The following is a 17367-nucleotide window of genomic DNA, read 5'->3' as shown; positions in this document are numbered from 1 at the left end:
GTACAAACATGGACTTCACAGACTAAAAAGTCCCCCTGCACAGTGAATCCCAGCTGTGTACTTTTGTTTGTGCTCGACCACTTCACCTCACTCTAACAGGGACACTTGCTACTGAACATAGACTGTTTATGCTGCTCCCTGATAAAAGAAAAATGTTTCTACTGGTACCTGTTCAGAAAAAAAAGAAAACAGATTTATGAATGTTAACTTGCTGTTGCTCTGAAGGTGCCTGTTATAATGGTATGATCGTGGCTCTGGACTCTGAGGGTAACTTGTTTTCCTCAAACAAACTATAATAGCTTTGGTTTTATATTTGATTTGATTTAATGTTTAAGTTGAGATTTACAAGAAATATTTTAACTGCTACTGTGTAAAGGGAATACTGCTGATAAAAAGCATCTTATTTGTTTCAAGTGTTTGCAAACCAAATGTTATTGCACTTTTGTTCATATAGCACTACTTTTAAAATAAAAGTGCGCAATACACTACTTTTGAATTTATTATTGATTAATCGTAGAAAATCATGCAATCGATGTAAAATTGTAATCGTATTCCAGCACTAATATACAGTGTATATATATATATATACAGTATATATATATGTATATATATATATATATATATATATACAGTATATATATATAAAACATACAGACTGATTGAAAATGGATTGTCAATACTCATTATTATTAATATATTGCAAGATGCTTTATTTGAATCACATAGATAACAATATAAATACTAACAATGCATCAATATTCATGATATACTGGACATGCGCTATGAATCATCAAAGCATCATCATTGTTTTACAGAATTTTATATATATACAGACACACACATATACGCACTACAATTTTTCTGAATCACATCATTCAGGAGAGTAAACTACAAACATGCTCAGAAAAGAACATGTGGATGAAAATGCTTATGAATTTTGCATTGCATTTAGGTATTGTGTGGTGGTTTTTAACCCTTAAATTATTTGGATGTTTTTCCTCACCTGTCAGGTTTCCCGTCCAACATGACCCGACTGCTTTATAGAAGCTTGCAGAATGTTTACAGTACAGTCACATTCAAAATATTGTATGTGTTTGCATGTGTTTTTGCACATGCAAGGCCCATTAGCACCCGTTCATGCATGAATGCATATATTCTAACACGTCTAGTAAACCCCATGCTACACACGCACACACTCACAGTTTAATCCTTTGCTATAAGTGAGCATATGTCCTTGCTGTGAGGCCTCCCTGTATTGATTAGCTGCTGGTTAAAATATGAGCGGGGAAAGGGGAAACACATCATTGCTGCCTGTTAATCGATATAGGACATTAAATCTATGGCGAAAGAGGAGGCAGGGGAGAGGTGAAAATGTGTTTGGGGAGAGTGTGTGTGTGGGGGGGAGCAGGAGCAAGATGAGGATGAAGATGTGAATAAAGGTTAGTAGGTTAAGGAGCACAATGAGAAAGCATTGAGAGATGCTCAGAAGGTGCCAGTGTAACGGCAATGTTGAAATAAATGAACCGTGAGCTGGAAAACTGTTGCGCATTGACCAGTCACACTTGACATATGTCGTATTTGTACATAAATATAGTCCGGAGCCTTTTTTATTTTTTTTTTACAACACTGATGTATTGATTATTGTGAGCTGAAAAAGTGGACTATAGGATTTGGAGCTCGGTGAATCTGCCCGCCGACAGCCGGGCTGCGTGTAAGCATGCAGGCAGATGTGCACAGCTGTCATTCAAAGATATTCGCGTGGCTGATTCCTTTATACTTTCATGGATTTTGGGTAGTTCTTAACCCATTTTTATCAGCCATGCTAGTGGTGTGACTTCAAAGGATAACACATTTTGTACTGTGCATCTCTGTCTCTCACTCTTTCTCTTTGACATGCACACACACACACACACACAGACGTTTATTTAGGTCACTTTTTGGGACATTACATTGACTTACATTGACTTCCTGGACACTTAACCTTACCATACCCTGCACCTTGCCTTATCCTAACCCTAACCTAACCTTAACCTAAACCTAGCCTTAACCTAACCTCAAACCAAGTCTTCAACCTGAAATGTAATGATTGAAAATGTAAATATAATGGGAAGGGCATTTTGTCCCCAAAAGGATAGCAAGTCCCCACAACTTTGTAAACACATTAACGTCCCCACAACGTACGAAATACACGTTGACACACACAAAGTTAAAATCCCTTTAGAGGACATTACATTGACTTACATTCATTTCTCAGACATTCAGCCTGACCGTAACCATAACCGCTACTTGCCTAAGCTACTAAACGCTACTAAACCCTAACCTTAAACTAAGTCTTCACAAAAAAATTTAAATTGAAAATTTAGTCAAGTCCCCACAATGTGACTGTGTTGGATTTATGACCCCACAACATGAATAATACATCCACCCACACATACACATGCAGGCATAGCCACACAAAACATGAATACAAATATTGACCTATAACCCGCTCATACCTTTAAATGGCATTATATAACCCCCCCCCCCCCCCCTAACAACAGACACATACACACACACCATCATACAAAACGTACTGGTTTATATCCAGAGCCCAAACAAACAGAGAATCACTGAGCTCAGCAGTCCTCTGACCGTCTTGACACACTGTCTGCCCTCACTCTGACACTCACATACCCAACTCTAACTGCAGCCGGTATAGCCTGCTACGTCTTCCATGTCAAACCGTCTTCGACCTGGAGTTTTTGCTTTCTTTGCTTTAATCCGCCACTGTAGCTCAGACAGCAGCTGCAAAATAAACATGTTGACCGGCAGGCAAACACAAACAGACCAACTGTCTGAAAGATAAAGACTGCATTTTTGTGGTTACTGTGTATGGCTTTGGTTTATTTCAGCTCAGTAAGCAGAGATACTGGTGAAAGAAATGTGTGAAAGGGTGTGTGTGTGGGGGGGGGGGGGGCGAGAGATCAATGGGACATGAGGGATGGGGAGTGGAGGGGGAAGGTTTGAGAAAGAGTCACATAAAATGTATCTTATGTGAACAATGTTCATGTGTTTATTTGTTCGGTACAGCATTGGGGATGTTGTCAAAGCGACGTTACCCATTTGTTTATGGACTACAGTTTTGAAGCCTCAACTTTGGCAACTTCGTTTTTGGTTGTTGCCATTTTTGTTTTTTTGGAACCAGAAGTGACATGAGAGGGTGGAGCTACATGCAACCAAATGCTGAATAAGATAATTGTAGATGTCCAAAATGTTACAATTACCTTTCATGAACTGAAAACACACTGAGAAAGGGTTCAAGTTTGCAGACAAAGATGTCCTGGTAGCGACCTTTAAATCCCAAGGTAGTCCCGCCCTAAAGCACACCCTGCTTTATGGTCTGTTTAAACTAAATGGACCATAATTTACTAAATGAACATCATGCTGTACTAAAGTAGAGTTGAAACTAGCGACTAAGTCCATAAACTCATGTTTACAATGTTTACTGAGGAAATAAATCAAGTGAGAAGTAGAGTCATCTTTACATAGACTTCCATACAATCAGACTTCTTTTTGCAACCAGAGGAGTCGCCCCCTACCTGCCATTAGCAAGAATGCAGGTTTAAGGCACTTCGGCATTGGCTTCACTTTATAGAACTTGATGTTGCCACCTGTGACAATCACCATGTAAAGGAAGCGGTGACACGAACTTTGCAGTAAATGACGACTAAGGGAAATGAGAAAGCTAACAATAAGATGCCAGATAAGATTTTTACCTACATGACTGTCAAATACAGTCGAAACGGGATGATTCGCATGATGCAGTCCAAGATCAGCCACTGTCTACCAGCCAGCCCCAGATGAGCCTGTAAAGAGTGGTTGGCTATCACGGTTTAGCAGTTGATTAATTCCCAATTACATTTTTTCCCTTTATAAAATCTTTATATTTATATATTTAATCTTTTTTATGCAGAATTTTGGACGTGTCAGTTTCCGGCCGTTATATGCATATTAAACTTCCGTTTTCACAGGAAATTGGGTTTAAGCAACAAAACCACTTAGTTAGGGTCAGGAAAATATCATGGCTGATGTTAACTTGACTGACTAACAACTCAAGTAACTACTGAGTGACTAATACTGACGTGACTAGCAAGTGACAAACAAGTCACGTGATTAGCGGCTGACGTGACAATATTTATATTTTTTGTGTTTTGTTAGTTGAAAGCTCGGTGAGCCGAATACAGAAGCTAAAAGGTGCCACCTGGCACCAGTATTAAGCGTAGAGGGGCACTGACCGAGCGTCGGTATTTGACAAGGTGGGAGTGAAACCTGGTTGACAGAGTGGAACCTGAACGGATGGAGAGATGGGACAAGCAACATCCGCCATGGCGCTACAGTGAGGGACAAATGTCAAATTACGTACCACTCTCTCAAAAATACTCTCCTGTAAAGCAACTATATATTTTTGCTATAACAATGTATCAAATCACAAGGTGAAAACTATGTGATAATGTAAAAAGCGGTCACTCGTAGTTGATGGTGACCAAAAAGAGCTAAAAGCGGGTGAATATTGATCTTACATTGCCAGGTAGCAGAAACCTTACTTGTTGATGATAATGTTAGTCTATAAATGCTGGATGTGTAAATAAGCAACTGTTTATTAACAAGGTTGACTTAAAAGGTGGTGATATGTTGTAGCTGTGTCCACAAGTTGTTTCTGCTGCCCCCATGTGGCCAGAAAAAAATCCACTTTTAGTGGACGTAACATTACATTGCAATTGCCCTCGCAGCTCATTTCGCAGCTGCTGGTTGCAAGGATCTCACGCAAAACTGGACCAGTTAAAAAATTGTTGTCCCCATTAGTCAAGTAGACACAAAAACATGGGAAAATGGTGCAGGTAGAAAAATACCAAAGTTGCCCTTTAAATATCAGAATACCGTATTTCACAATTGGCCAGCCAAAATCACAAAAATGTTTATGAGGGGGTTTTGTTGGTAAAATTTGTCTTACTTTTGCACAAACCGTCAAATGAAAGAAAAACAGAGGAGAGAATTTAAAAGGAGAAAGGATGCGAGAAGACACCTAGGAGTTGCGAGGAAGGGCAGGAGGAAAGGGGAGAGGAGCAGAGATCAAAGGCTGATGGAGATGCTGATAGTAACTGTCTCTCCTCCATTATTCATCAGACAGCTGTGTTGTAAGTAGGTTAGCCTTTCCAGAGAGAAGGAGAGAGCAAGATGAGGAAGGGGAGACTGCTGGAACAGAGGAATAATGAGAGAAATAAAGAGAGTGAATTAGGATTGATAGACAAGAGATTCACACGGAGTGACAGAGGCAGGATGGAGGGGTGAGAGGCACAGAGAGACAGGTATGAAGAAAGAGAGAGAGAGAGAGAGATGCAGAGGGGTGGATAGACGGAGAAAGGTAAAAATAGAGATGAAAAAAAAACAGACAGAGAGTGGTAAAGAGAAGGCAAACAAGCATGATTTGACGGCAGTGTGATTCCGTGTGCCTGGGGTAAAAAAATGTATACATACACACACACACACACACACACTATGCATGAAAAGAGGCATTTATGGTTGACATCACACATAATAAAACATAAATGATCACGCAATGTTGGAAGGAGTCAGAGCATTCACAGGTCATGCAGAACACAGATGTACTGCACTATATATGCCTTGTGAAGCAGGGTGTGTTTGGATATTTAGTGTTTGGTTCCATTCAATGTTAAGATGTCTCCCGGGGACTCGTGTTAAATGAACAGAATGTTACAGAATGTTGCTGAGACATAGTAGATGCCATCCAACGGGGAGTGACTGTAAAGGCCTTCCCACACAGTACCATTCGATTTTCAGGGCAAAATGCCAGCTAAGAGGGGCAAAATATATCTGCGCAAACCTATTGTGTCAACTGTAACTTTAATGAACTTTGAATTGTGCGTTCGTACCTGTTGACCAATAGCAAGCCGTCTTGACAGTGCTTACCTTTGTGGGAACGGAGAGCTGGATGGAGTCCAAGATGGAGGAAGCATTCGTACCTTATTAGCTGTGTTGTGTGTTGTACCGTGCAGTTCTTTTTCTAACGTTGTTCAGAGTTTCGCTATGGGGAATCGCCTTGGAGTGACCAACGGAAGCTCCAATGACACTCTCTGACAGACAGGTCGAACTGTGCTAGGGCCACACACCCTCATATTACCACACTCGACCGACCCCTCCCAGTTTGCTAACAGTCTAACGCGTTGCTGCGCGCCTTGTGCAGCTATTTGTTCATACATTTCCCTTTTTCAAACGCCATGTCTTCGCTACCCCTGCCAAAGGGTCGGAACCGAAGGCCAAAGAGGCTGCATCCCGCCTGTGCCCTGCATTATGCGGGGCGTCCATCTCTTGCAGGGACCCTCATCATATGTGCATAGCTTGCATGGCCGCTAAACACGCTCAGGCATCGCTGGCTGACCCCCAATCGTGTTCACACTGTGCGTCAATGCCAGAAAAGACCCTGGAAAGGAGGCTGAGAGTGGCGGTATCCAAAAGTCAGGACCCTTGGCTGTCAGGAACCACCCCAAAAGCCACAACCAGCACCCATCAGCCACGAGCCTCATTGAGATGGCACGATATAATGGATACTGAATGCACGGAAATTCCTCCACTTTCGAGGAATTGGAGCCGGGTTGTGAGGACACAGAGGATGATGCCAACTCTGACCTCCTTGGCATGGACGGAATGTAGGATGAGGAGGATGACTTCACCTTTCTTGTTCAACAGCCCAGACCCCCTAGTGCAGGGGTCACTAACTGGCGGACCGGATCCGGACCCAGACGGACCCAGACGCCATTGTATCCAGACCCAGGACCTAAAACCGATAGATAATTGAGAATTGTTACATTTTGACGGAGCGTTTCTATTTTAACCGGCGCAGCTTTTCCAGCATTTACGGCACTTGTTCAGCGGTGCAAGAAACACATCGACCAATACGTTGTAAATCATCACGTGATGCAGCTCAGCCAATCAAATATGGGTATTCTGACAAGTTTCCTGACTTGAGTGAGATGTACGCACACCGTGACACACGGGGGAGACACGAGGAAAGAGAAAGCAGAGCAGGACAATTATTATTTGAGTTGTAAAAGTCAAATCACAGTACGATCTCCAAAAAGAGAAAAATGGCCAGAGAGACCAGAGTCTTTAACCAAGATTGGACAGACTCGTATAGGTGAATTCTTCCCATGGGCAGCTTAAAAACAGTATGTCTCATATGGAGCAAATGTATCAACTCACATCTGAAATGAAGACAGAAAACAAACCTAAGAGCCCAATATGATCAGAATCCTAACACATGAATTCACTGTTCAACAATGATGTTACCAAAGAGAATAGAGCTGAAACAAGTGGTTTTATAACCACACATAAAGTCCATGCTCACTGATTTATCTTATTAGAAGATGAAAGAAATATAATATTGTGGCTTTTTTATTGACATCACTTCACATCTGAATGAACTGAATTTAAAGCTGCAGGACAATTCAGTGAAATAAATGTTTCTAAAATGAATTACTTTATTTTAAAGATGCACATTTTTGAAAAGCTTTCTGTTATGTCAATTATTCTTTAATCCAGCCCTTATTTTACTTGAAATGAGAAGAACATTTATTTATGTATTTCTATGTATTATTTATAATCCATCCAGTTAAATTTGAAAAATGAGAATAATAATTGTTAAAATATAATTGATTTTAAATCAATTATATTTGATTAACTGTCAAATCAAATACTTTCTTTATTTGATTTGACAGTTGTTGAATACACAGAGATGTTGTTACTAATACTAGGCTTCTTGAATATATATATATATATATATATATATATATATATATATATATGGCACTAAATAGTGCAAGTTAGATATTATTGCAATGTTCCGGACCTTTGCACGAGGAGATTTTCTCAATCTGGACCTTTTGGAAATGTACTTGAATACCCCTGCCCTAGTGCATCCGACAGTGTTCCCCCAGTGGACAGCCACTTATATAAGGTATGCAAACGGGCCGCGTCCAAATTGGGGATACAATGGCCGGCAGCCCAGGACGTTACGGAGGGGGAGAGAGACCTGTATGTTGGTAAGAGGCTCCCACCAGCACAACTGCCATCAAAACAACCTCTGACAGCAGTGCCTGCCTGTACTCTGCCTAGTACAAATGAACGCCTCACCGCCTCCATTTTCCAAAGACTGTATAAGTACGCAGCACAGTCCGTGTGCTCTCCAAATCCAATGACTCTACTATCTGCGTACCAGGCAGAAATCCTAGAGGAGATGGGCGGGCAGCTGGACTCAAGGGCACCTAAACCGGCCCTATGGGATGAGATTTGTGTGGTTAACGATCTCATCCTACGCTCCTCACGTGGTGCAGTGCAGGGCTGTGTCGTGTAATGGGCCTTGCAGCCTCAGGTGAGAGGGCCCTGTGGCTGAATCTCTCAGGCCTCAGTGATGCTCAGAAGGCAGAGGTTATGGATGCGGCATCTAACCCAGCCAAAGGTCTTTTCAGTCCAGCTCTTCAAAAAATGAGGGAGACCCTCACATTCAAGGAGAGGAGTATCAGGGGCAGCAGGTAATACAGTGTCACCAAGCACTTCCTCCCACTTCAGAAAACTTCATGCAACGATTGGACAGATGTACAGAGGTGCGAAAGGGGAAGAGACTTTTTTTTCTTCTTCTTCTATCACTTTCCATATGTGTAAACAATTTCAAAACAATGACAAAATGGTGTTGTACCAACATAGCTCCAGCAACACCACCAGTGTCACAACCATGCAATTAGGGCTTTACCCTTTTTTTTCTTGAATAATCCAACGATTAATGTATGGATTATTCTCAAATTAATTCTTTTAAATTCTTGATTAATACAACAATTAATGTACCCAAAATAAACATCAGAAAGTTATCTGATTAATATTTCAATACCTTATCCAATTATCTTCTCTTGAGAACAAACAAATGTAACAAGATAATAGACTCAATTTGTCAGATGATCAGAAAATATATTGGATCAATATACACAGCGATTAATTGAATCAATGCATGTCATGGAACCCTAACCCATTTCCCTGATTCCCAATTGTACTTAAGTACTTGACCTAAAACTTAGAATGTTTACGACATGGATTTATTTATTCACTTCTGAAAAAGGAGTTCAGATAATCACTGGCAAATGTAATTGTTGCATCAGTGTGGGTCAAGGGAAATAATGGAAACGATTTACAGACTGTTACAACAGTCTAGTTCAGGGGTCGGCAACCTTTACTATCCAAAGAGCCGTTTTGCCCTATTTTAACAAACAATTACAAAATTGAGGCAACTCACTGATGAAGCTTCATAGTATTCCACCCATCGATAATATTCTGACAAAAACGGTCTTGTTACATTGCCAAAGGTCCAGACAATCCAATCCAGTAAAATATTTAGTCCAAAACACATTATTACATCAATAAATGCCCACGGACTGCTGTTGCATCATTTCAAATTAGCCGGCAGATATGCCTAACTATTTATGTATTTTCCAACGTAACTCCGGTTCACACGTAAATATGCCGGTCTCTGGGTCTCAAAATGGCGGCTGCACTCTGACCTTTCGATTGACACCTCGTTTGACCCAATAGGAGCTTCCATGTCCTGTCCACAACCTACAATAGCCAACGAGAGTCCACGTTGAAGGAAAGTGCCTGCCCCTCTTCTTTCGTGTAAAGACCGAGCCAATTGCAACCGATCGTTCTGATGACTGACACTTCGTATAGCCAATGAAATTTCGAAAATAACGATATACAGTTTCAGGGGTTAGATTTACAGCCACAACCCGGAAGTAACTGCGTCACCGTGAGTCTGCTCCCTGCGTCCCTGCGTAAAATGCAAAGTGTGGTTTTGGAGACTTTAGGAAAGGGCATAATGACAAAATAACTTATAGATTACTGTATATCGACATAAATAAGCTTTAGTTTGAATTATGAATACACATTTTTACACAGCCTAGGTATGTAACCATGGTTACCATGGGTCTCCAAATGGCCTTTTTTGGAAAATGCCGAGACATACCCTTAGTAAAACATGTGTAAAATATTAATTTTCTGTAGTATTGTTATAAAATTTGAACTTGGACTAGGTCAGGCTTCATGCTGTGGTCCCATTGTGTTTTCCAGCTAATAAGTCCCAGCTATAGTCATCTGCAGGCATCTGTTTGCAAAAGAATATTCAGGCGGAAATAAAAACCTTCTACTTCAGTGTGTTCAAACTTCTATTACTCAATGCCAGTAGCACTTACGGTGATTCTGACTGTTGGGCTAAAAACGTCAGAGACCAAAGCCATGCATGTACTCCAAATGGTTCAAGAACAGCTTTCAATTTATTTTGGGTATGCCTTGGATAGGTAAGGCATACGTTTAGCATACGCAAGCGTTTTAGGCAAATTTTACTGGAGTGGTAACATCATTAAGCAAGAGGCAGGAAGTAGTGGGTACCCCCAACTTTATGCTCCTGTTCCGATTTTGGCCCCACGACCGGTGCAATCCAATTGCAAGACGGTCTCCGATCTGGTTATATTTCCAGCTTTCACATGTGTGCAGGCATGTGTCTCTTCAGAGTTTGCTTCATGCTAAAGGAAGCATTATTGTGACTGTACTGCTGTAAACAACAGGAGGTCACACAGTTCATGGCATCGCGTGTGACATGGGGGCCACAGCCATATGTATGTCACATCCAGTAAGTCCGTGTGTGTATCTCTCCATCTGTGTGCTTGTGTGTTGGCAGCATCAAATATACATATATATACATATACATATATATATATATATATATACATATATATATATATATATATATATACATATATATATATGTATATATATGTATATATATAGCATTGCGTGTCATGTGCATGGCATGGCCGGCGGGGTGGTGCGTATTTGTTTGCATGAGGCTGTGCCTTATTTATAGCACATGATGATGCTCCTCTGGTGTGCGAGTGTGTGTAAGTGTGTGTGTGTGAGTGTGTGTGTGTGAGGGAGAGTGTTCTGCCCTGCTGGTGGGTATCCCTTTGTTGTCATTAATTCCGGGTCAGTGAGAAGCAAATCCCCAGATACAAAAAAAGTGCAGCGTACGACACCGGGCCATAACTGAACTTTAGCGTGTCGTTGACATGAATAGAGAAGTAAAGGATAGCATCTGGCGACATAGTGCAGAAATGTTTTTGATTTGTACCGCAAGGTATTTGGTGATGTATGTGGGCATTTTATTATGTAAAAGGTGACATTCATTTTAGTATTGAACCAGACATTTAAGTGTGACCACTTGTGGGACAGTTTTTTTCTTCTTTTGGTAATAGAGTAAAATAACATGTGACCCGTGGTCTCTATTTGTACTGCGAAACAAATTATAGCCTACATCAAAGGTGTTAAATACGAGACTGGGAGCCTTTCTGTCACCTCCTCGCAGCTCTCAACATGGCGACATGTAGTAGCTCTGAAAACAACACACACAAAGGGAAAACGACTTCATTCTCTTCTCGGGTGGACATTACTCCACTCTATCTTTACATAGGTAAAGGGGATGAGTCTGTTTCTGAGTCTGCTCCGTGTATGTATGCACGTATTGACGTTTTAATAGAGAAATGCATGAGAATGCTCCTGCGGTTGGCTAACACGCAACGTAATTGGCCCAGAGAGCTGAGCATTTTTAGCAACGACGAAGTGGATGGAGTCATGCAAGGAGTCAACAGAAGGACACGGCAACCCCGCACAGGATAACAGCTACAGATGATGGATGGATGGACAGCCTGACACACACGTATAGAATTTTCTTTGTACACACACACATGCACACACACACGCATATGATCTTAAGAGTAATCCTAGAAACAAGCTTCTGCTCTTTATTTAACAGCAGTGTGTGTGTGTGTGTGTGTGTGTGTGTTTGTGTGTGTGTGTGTGTGTGTGTGTGTGCCCTTCGCGTGAGGAGGGTAGAATAACAGATCAAGTTGAATTTAGTAATTTAACATGACGAGGATATGAGTGTGCACGCCTATGCACACACGCACACACACACACAAAGTGAATTTTCTCCAATGCTGCAGGATTCCTTGACTCGTCTGTAATTTCACTGTGTGTGTGTGTGTGTGTGTGTGTGTGTGTGTGTGTATGTGTGTGTGAGAGGGACTGATGGACTGAAGGAGCACAGCAGGGGACAGCACAGCTCACTGTATGGAACATTATGGGTTTCTCTTATGTCTGCTGAGGTTATACAGCAGGAGGCCTGTAACTAACTACATGTAGGCCGTACATGCTTACTTACTCACTTGCAAACTAGCATAGCGTGGTTTCTAGGAGACGGGGGTTGTTTTTAGGCCGTTTGAGCAGTCTGTGTTTCACCGTCTCTGTTCATATGTCACTGTAGACAACCTATCCTTATACAATGCTATGTATAAGGATAATGTCATTACCAAAAGTTACTCATTTTGGAATGTTTTCTTACAATAGCTCAGCAACACATGTACATTTTTCACTCGTTACATGCGTACAGTCAAATAAAAACATGTCTTCACAGAAAACAAGTTAGTTAGTTCCCACCTATATTTTCCACCATCCCAGCTGAATAAACTGGTCCTGTAGCCAGTTATGCAGGCTGACAGAGACACCTGAGGCTACGCAAAAAGAAAGAGAGACCATCGAGCCTGAAGGCAAACGGACAAAAGAGAGCGGCAGAGCTCTCTGTGACCTCATTACTACAGTGGGAGGACTGTGGCCGAAAACATGCCTGAATGTGTGTGTGTGTGGAAATATTAAGGTCTGTTGTGTAAGGTCGGGCAGCTCTGCACTGCGCAACTAGTTACACAACGTGCTCCTAGCTCTAGTCGCTCGTCACATCGGCTCCTCTGCGTCTTTAATACAGTGAAAAAAAAAAAAAGGCCACGCTGCTCATATCTTTTTTCGCAGGAGATTTCATTTCATATCACTGATTCATAGACGTCCAGTCATAATAAACCCTCTTGTTTTACAGACGCAAACATGTCTCGCCCCCTTGGTTCTTAATTATTGCACATGACAGGCGGGCTGTGTGTGTGTGAGTGTGTGTGTGTGTGTGTGTGTATGTGAACACGCCGCTGTCACTGCTGGGCCCTCTCCGTCTCGGGCAAAATCAGGGGAATGTAGGGGAATCCCGTCGTGTCACAGATCCCCCCCATTGTTTCATTCCCCCATCTGCATCGAGGCGTGGAGCTTCCCCTCTCTTCCACGCTCGCTCCCTTCACTTCCCGTGCCTCCTCCCTCGTTTCCTATCTTCTGTTTCTTCAAGACCCTCTTCAGGAGAGTAGCGATCAGTGTTTGCAGCTTGTTCAGCTGACCCTAAGCGGCCAAAAACGAAATTATTGCTGCAGTACGTTTTTATAAACATCTTATAATAATGTATTATATATATATTGCAGTTGCTCTGAGGAACTTTTAACTGGTTATGAAACAGTCTCAGTTTAATACCGCTATATGACGTACATAAACGTAAACGAGTAAACGAGACCATTAGGGAGAAGATTGTCTCTTTGGATAATGTCGTAATCTTAATCTTAATGTAGTGACATATTGCAGTGACATATGACACAGCATGTCCTCACTCCTAACTCCTCAAATACCTGCGCTTCGTTGTTAAACCTTAACCCCACTTTTTGACGATTATTTGATTCGGTTGGGTCACATGACTAATGGCTGACGTGACAAAAAGTTAACGCTTACTTTTGGTTACGATGGGACACGAACAAGGGCCTCCTGGACTAAAGTTCTGTGTTTGTCTGACCCATCCACTCTCTGGGTCTCGCATTTTCCATCTAATAATGACATGTGTGGGTTTACATTGGAGTGAGTAGAAAGCACGGAACCAAGTGTTGGTATTTGACCCATCTGAAGTGAGATTGCGGTGAGAAGGGAGGCATGGGAGAACCACAACCAGGGCTGCCAGACCCTGCTGAAGTATTATGAGAGGTTTTTCTAAATTCGGATTCGGGTGCTCGGAAACACCATCGCTTCTGTCCTCAGGTGCCGCCGAAATCAGCAATACTGAAAGGTCCTCGTGGTAGCAGTTAGGACTATAGACCATTTTCCCGGCGGACATTTAGAAACAGAGCACAGGTGTAATTAATAACTGTAAACGGAACAGTTCAATATCATCTTGCAGATAGTTAGAAGAGAAGATGGATCCCGCTCTCATGCCTGCATAAATAGGAAGACAGCAGCTGGCTAGCTTAGCTTAGCATTGAGACAGCTAGCCCGGCAGGTCCATTATCGCTAACTCTGCCTCTGTCCTTATTGTTGTGTTTGTGCCGTTTCCATACTCATATATCCGTCTTCTAGCAAGGATATACGACTGAAGCTTCTCTCCCTCTGCCTCTGCATACTACACTTCCTCTTCTTCACCCGGGCCGACGCCCACGGCAGGATATCCTGTGTCACCAGCCTGCACGCGTGTGTGAGGCCATCGAAGTGTGCGCTACGGGTGTCAGTCATTCTGCAGCACCACCCGTTCTCTTGTGGGTTCTTCCTTTTTTTTTTTTTTTTTTAAATCACATGAGGAAACCGCAGATCAAAAGTATCAGGACGCAACGTATCCCCTCAAAAGCAACCGCGTGGGTGCCGGCTCATGAGAATTGTCCTCGCAAAAAAATTTTTTTGAGACACCGGCGGAGACAGCGGCTTACTAAAAGCCCACTGAGGTGATCGGGCTCCCCGAGGACAAATAAACTCTGCAGCTTGATGTGCGGTTGACTGTCTGTCTCGTCCTCTGCCCTGCCCTTATCCTCACGTCTGAGAGCGTCAGAGCAAGCAAAGGGTTTGATTAATTATTGAGGAAACCGACACGTGGCTTCTCTCTCCTTTTATTCTCCCTCTGACCTACATAGTGAACCACCTGATCCTGGCTCCAAAACAAACCTATTGACATCAAGCGCCTTGTGTGTGTGTGTGTGTGTGTGTGTGTGTGTGTGTGTGTGTGTGTGTGTGTGTGTGTGTGTGTGTATGGGTGCGTTCACATGTCATCCCCTTAAGTCAGCGTGCACACGAGTATGAGAAAGAGTAATAGAGGACAAGAAGAAGAAAAGTACAAAGAGTCAGAGACGGGAGCTAATGTTTTAGCGCCCTGATCTTTCTGCTAATGAAATCAAACCGCCCCTGTAAGCACATCAGAGATCAGCTGCAGGATTGTGTGTGTGTGTGTCAGCGTGTGTGCGCGCGCAAGCTAATGTACATTCATGTGCATCCGTGTAAGGTATTAAGCGTATGTCAGGGGGCCCCCCGAAGTATTCGGGAATGGAATGGGACGTTGGGTCAAAGGGTAAACTCACCTCCCCTCGCTTTTCGCTCTTTCAGTGCTCTCCCATTTTTCTTTTCTTTCCTTTTTCAGCTCTCTTTTACATAAATTTCGTTTCGCTGCACAGCTTCATCAAAGGTGCCTTTAAATTCCAAAGTCAACGCTGCCGTAATTTACCGAGTTACTTGTGTCCGTCATTGTTGCCTGTAAGTTAGAACTGCCGTAGACGAGCAACGACGACAGAGTCAATACATTCAAAAGTCTCTGGACAATGGAACCAACATGTTCTAGGACTGGCAAAGGGGTTTGCATGTTTGGTAAAGCAAAAGTACTCCACCGAGTTACTTTCCTCAGTAGGTCACGGTCTAACGTAACTACTTTTTAATGGCATTAAGTTACTTTTAAAAGTACCCTTACCCAGCGCCGGTAGAGCCAACAAAAACTAACGTGCAGGTATAACCCATGAAATAATTTTGGATGACGAGGAGGTGGATGGGTCCAACAAACAGCGATCTTTCAGCCAGGAGAGCGCTGTTCCTTCCCGTTGTGAAACTAGAAGTCGACGTTGATGTATTTGCACCGGGAATTTTAACCCAAAAGACGATATATTTTCCGAAACCTAACTAAGTATTTCACGATCTTTTCCTAACTAAGTATTTAGTTAAGGGCTGACTGTGGCTAGGTGGAGAGCAGGGCCATCCTTCAATCAGAGGGTTGGCGGTTCGATCCCCGGCTCCGCTACTCGCATGTCGATGTGTCCTTGAGCACTTAACCCCAAAATTGCTCCCGTAGCTGTGCCTACGGTGTATGGATGTTATAGAATCTGAATTGTAAGTCGCTTTGGATAAAAGTGTCTGCTAAATGACTGTAATGTATTTTCCTAAACCTAACTAAGTATTTCACAATCTCTTTCTAAACCAAACAAAGTAGTTTTGTTGCCTTAACAGAACTGAGTTGTTTCCTGTGATGATTGAAGTTTATTTTGAGAAGACCGTGAGCATGAATTGACACGTGCTGCTGGCTTTCGTAGGAAAATGCACCAAAAACGAGGAGAGACTTTTTGTAAGATATCACAAGGATGTATATGAGGATAAGACAAAGCCCCTGAAGAGAAGAAAAATGATGTTCTCCTCTGTTCACTGATCAGTATTTCAGATATACAACTCTTGAAATCATCAAATTTATTAAAAAATGTTGAAGTAATGATATCGAGATTGAAAATCTCTCTTTTTCTACAAAGAAACACTTAAATGGGTAGATCCTTAGAGAAAAAAAACCTCAGCCTTCAGTTACCTTCTCCAAACATGCCGAGCCCTCTCCAGGACAATGTAAAACGTATGGACATCCTACACCCACTGCAGATCAGGAGATGGAGGGAAATGAGACGGTGAACTATTAAAATGATCTAAGTCTTTCCTTCCCGGCCTTATTGCGCTTGCTCCCCTTCAGTCTTTCTATATTTATTTTTATAAATAAATGCCCTCCTCTTTCTTCCTTCCTCTTCCCTCCATCTCTCTGTCTCCCTCCATGCCCATCTCTCCCCCCACCTCTCCTTAATGAGTCTTTTGTGAGGGACAGTAGCCTTTTAGCAGAGAGAGGAGTTAATGGCTTTGCTGATGGCTGCTGCTAATGTCTTTGGGCTAATGGCCTTGGCCACCGCTGATGATAACCATGAACTAATAGCATGAATGACAGATAGCCCAGTGCTTTCAGAATCACGCGCTGTATCAAGAATAGATAGATGGTCCCAGGGGAGCAACTAGGAAGTCCAGTCCCCCTGAATATAGCAATAATACCCAGAGGAGCCATCTTTATTGTGATTAGATATAAAGATGAAGGTGATGCAGGTGGGTAAAATGTACAGCCGAGAGCCAGATAAAAATCCCTCACTTAAACTGAGGGTACCGAAGAAATTAGCACAGCGACCAACCAGCCACAGCACATGGGACGTTTTCACAGTAATCAAAGCTTTGTTGAAGTAAGGCGGCGATCTCCGGCTCTGAAATGTGAAGCCAATTCGGAAGTGCCATTGACTTACATTCTTTCTAAAAGCTAGC

The sequence above is a fragment of the Anarhichas minor genome, unplaced genomic scaffold, assembly GCF_050575085.1.
Source record: "Anarhichas minor isolate MPS153535 unplaced genomic scaffold, ASM5057508v1 ptg000007l, whole genome shotgun sequence".
NCBI lineage: Eukaryota > Metazoa > Chordata > Actinopteri > Perciformes > Anarhichadidae > Anarhichas > Anarhichas minor.
This window is presented reverse-complemented; position numbering follows the sequence as displayed.